We start from the raw sequence: 4,089 nt of genomic DNA, 5'->3' as shown, positions 1-4,089 counted from the left end.
GTTCTCCTCCCGCCCTGGGCTGGCTGGGCCCCAAAACGGTGACCGAATCCGACCGATTATTCCCCAAAGCCCAGAACGGTGGGAAGACCAGGGTCAGAGGCTAGGCCATCCCCACCGTCCATTACCTTACTCAAGGTCACTGCCGTAAAGCGGGATCGGGCACCCTCACAATGTCCCCACAGGGCGTGGGACAAAGAATCTGAATAGTGAGACTGGGCCCTCTCTGCCTATCAAAACCTGAGTGGCCTCTCACAGCCGCCACTTCGTCTGCTTGTTTGGGCTGGAGCGTGTCCTGCCTGGGTGGTGGCAGGGCTCGGAGGCCCTGGCGAGTCGTCTGGGAAGGGACGTCACCGCATCCACCGCAGTTTCCCCACAGACAGCCTCACTCCCGTGACCACAAACATCCATCGACTCCCTCCGAGCAAGACATGGGGTTGTGAGTCATTAACAGAAAAAAAATCAACCCTGCGCTTGTCAACCAGATGGCAAATCGTCCCCACAGACCCGCCCACGCAGTGGCTGTATTCCAGACGGGGACGAGGATTTGCAGAAGGTGCGTAACAGCCCTTCCTGACCGTCCCGTCCAACGTCACAGGCCGAGGGGCGCCAGCAACACCCTTTCGGACCCGCCCATCTGCCTTCTGGGTCCATCTGCCTTCTGGGCGCGGTGGCCATGCCCCGCCTCGGTCTCTAGAGGCGTCTTGCGAAGTAGAAGAGGCCGGATGTTGGGCCCCCAGCCGGGCACGGTGCTTCGGCTCTTCCTTACGTTTACATAAAAAAGGGCAGGGCTGGAGGAAGCCGAGCCACGGCGGATCCGCGGGGCGGCGTGCGCTGGTGCCCCCGGCCGCTCCGTGCGGTCGCCCCGCTGGGGCTCAGGCTCCGACGCTGGCGCGGGCGTGTTTCACAGTCCCCTGTTCCATGCCAGCAGCTCGCCGCACGGCTGAATATCAGCCCTATTTAAATCTGCGGGAAAATAGCTGTAGGTGGCATAACCTCTCATGTTGCAGCACCGTGTACACACACGAATAATTGGGGCTCTTGACCCTGTCGGGGCCCATACGACTCTAAGTACAAACGTGACATTTTGGCGCCGCCGCTCGCCTCCCTCGCTGTTGTTCTGTTTCGATAATCCGCTGCAGGTAGAGAAATGGAAGAAGGGAGCATGAATGATTAATGCTGTCAAGCTAAAATAATGTATTTAGAAAAATCTATAAATCTGTTATTTGTGGCATTTTAAAACTGAACACGACACTCGTCTGCTCCCCGGCAGATGGATGGGGGTCCCCCGCAGCACGGGGCGGCCGGCGGCCTGCGGCGTCGGGGCCGAGCTGGGCCGCGGCCATTCTGGATGCACAGCGGGCGGCGTGGGCTCTTCCCGTCACCAGGGTCAGGAGCAAAGACCCGCAGGGGTCTTGGCCACGTGCCGGCAGCTTTCCGTCGCTCGCCAGGGCGAGACCGGGCGTTGCCTCCCACGGTCCCAGGGGCCGCAGCCCAGCAGCCCAGGCAGCCAGCTGTCTGCTGCCCCTCGCCGGTGGCTATTGGATTTCGTTCGAGCTCAGGCTGAGAGTTGATCACGTTAGGGTCCCGGGAGGCGGGGGCCCTGGGCAGCGCCAGGCAGGCTGCGGAATGCTGATCCCAGCACAGGGCCGCGCTGTCCCCGTGGCCCCCAGAGGGACTTGCCCGGCTCCAGCCCACACAGCCGCCTCGGTCCTGTCACCCGAAGTCCCCATGCTCAGCTGCAAACACTGCCCCACGCACGGCTGAGTCCCGACCTCTGACCTCTGCACTCCGGCTGGAGGCACTGTGCCTACGGGAGGGTCGTGCTGGCTGGGGACCGTACGGCGCCTGAAGCCAACCTGCCCCTGACTCTCGCCCTGAAGGGCGTGTCACTGACTCTGCTCAGAGAGGAGCTCGGATTTCTGCGGACAACACAACGAGCAACAAATATCGATGGTGAGAAATCAGAATGGTTTAGTGCCCGGTCGGAGCCGTCTAACGTGCCACCTTCGATGACATTGGGGACAGTGTGGGCAGGCCACCAGGCGTGCTGCCACCTGGCGGTGGTGAGGTCACGGGGGAGGGGTCGAGGAGCATGGGGATTTCCTGGGGAAAATGTAAGTTTACGATTCCTTCCTCTTTCTCTCTCTCTCTCTCTCTCTCTCTCTCTCCTCCCGGGGCCCCTACGATGCGAATGTCGGCGAGCTCGATGTTGTCCCAGAGGCCCCTTAAACTCTCCTCACTCTGGGGGGATCCTTTTTCTTGCTGCTGTTCTGACGGGGCGTTGTCTGTTACCTTGTCTTGCAGATCACTGGTTCGATCCTCCGCTTCAGCTAATCTGCTCTGGATTCCCTGTAACGCAGTCTTCATTTCCGACTGCTTCTTCTTGATGATTTCCGTCTCCATTTTTACGTTTTCTCTCTCTTCGTTAAAGTTCTCTCTGAGTTCATCTGCTCCTTCCCTCAGCTCCTTGAGCATCCTCGTGACCAGGGTTGTGAACTCTGCATCTGGCAGATGGCTCGTCTCCATCTGTTCAGCTCTTTTTCTGGAGCTTTGTTCCGTTCTTTCATGGGGGGCATGTTCCTTTGTCTGCCCAGTTTGGCTGCCTCCCCGTGTTTGCTGCTCTGAATTAGGTAGAGCTGCCAGGTCTCTCATTCTTCGTAGATTGGCCTTACACAATAGGTGTCCTGTGGGGCCCTGTGGCGTAGACTCCCTGGTCACCTGGGCCGGGTGCTCCGGGTGTGTCTCTTGTGTGGGTCGTGTGTCCCTCTGGTTGTGGTTGAGCCTTGGTTGCTGTTTGCGCATCAGTGGGAGGGTCGACCCTCGGGCTGACTGGCTGTGAGTCCGGCCGGGACGACGGTGGAGGAGCTTCTGAGCAGGGCCGACCCCACGGGGCAGGAGTCGCTTCAGCAGGGCCCCGGTGGCTGCCCAGTCTGCCCTCTGCGTGTGTCATGTGTGGGAGTGACTGGGTGGTTCTGTAGTGTGGTCTGAGGCTGGCCACCAGGTATGTTGATTCTGGGGTCTCTTTGGCGAGGGTCTGCTGCAGTCCAGGGTCAGCCGCTGCCTGTGTCTGGTCCAGGGCCACCTGGTAGGAGCTACAAAGTAACCTGCAGTTGGGAGTTGACTATGCTGGACCTGGAGGCAACTGGGAGTGGTTGCCACCAGTTCTGGGCTGGGGGCCACTTAGCAAGAGGTACAGGGCACGCCAAGTCCAGCCCTGCGTGGGGTTTATGGACCTTTGAGAAGGTTTAAGAAAGTCTGCAGCGTGGGCCCAGGCTGGCCACTTGTGTGAACTGGCCTCTGAAGGAGGTTCAGGCCAGCGTGTGGGTTGGGCGGGGCTGGGTCTCAGAGAATCGCCAGGTAGAGCAGTGGCGTAAGCCAGCTTAACGGAGTGCTCAGGTTTGGTGCCTGCCCCTGCTGGCTCTGCGGGGGAAAGGTGTGGCCAAGGGACATCGGCACCTGCCACGCGGCAGTCCTTCCGGCCCGCACCCTGAGCCAGCCAGCCCCCCTCCTCCCCACCCGGCCCTGGCACAGTCCGAGCTGTCTCCCCTTCGCTGGAGCTCAGGGCCAGTGTTCGCAAGGGCGTCGGTCCGTGGCCAGGCCCTGGAGGAGGCCACCTGGGCCCCTCGTCTCACCTGAAATGAGTCCTTAGTGATTTTCATAGCCAGAAGTTATGTGACTGCTCTGCCTGGCACTGGACCCTGAGCTGGGGAGCCCGGTGTGGGGCCGGACCCCTCGCTCTGCCGGGAAGACGTCCTTGGCCGCAGACATGTCTCTCCCGATGTTTAAACCCCGCGCGCGGTGGCGGGACCAGTGCCTCCCATATCCGCCCCTCCGCCAGCCCGGCCTGGCCTCGTGTGTGTGTGTGTTGGTCGCTCAGCCAGACTGCAGGTGGCTTCAGTGTCAGTGGATCTGCAGCGTCGCTGGGGAGGCGTGGGCGGGGTGGGGGGCGAGCATCACGGTCACCTGCTCTGCCGCCTGGCCCGGAGGCTCCTGCACCTGTACGTAGTTTTCATTTTTCTCGCGCAGCCTCCGTGCCTGGCACGTGACTGGCAAAGAGCAGGCGCGAGGTGCGTGAGGCCTCCCGCGCCT

The sequence above is a fragment of the Pteropus alecto genome, unplaced genomic scaffold, assembly GCF_000325575.1.
Source record: "Pteropus alecto unplaced genomic scaffold, ASM32557v1 scaffold89, whole genome shotgun sequence".
In the NCBI taxonomy this organism is placed as follows: domain Eukaryota; kingdom Metazoa; phylum Chordata; class Mammalia; order Chiroptera; family Pteropodidae; genus Pteropus; species Pteropus alecto.
Note: the sequence above shows the minus strand (reverse complement) of the source record.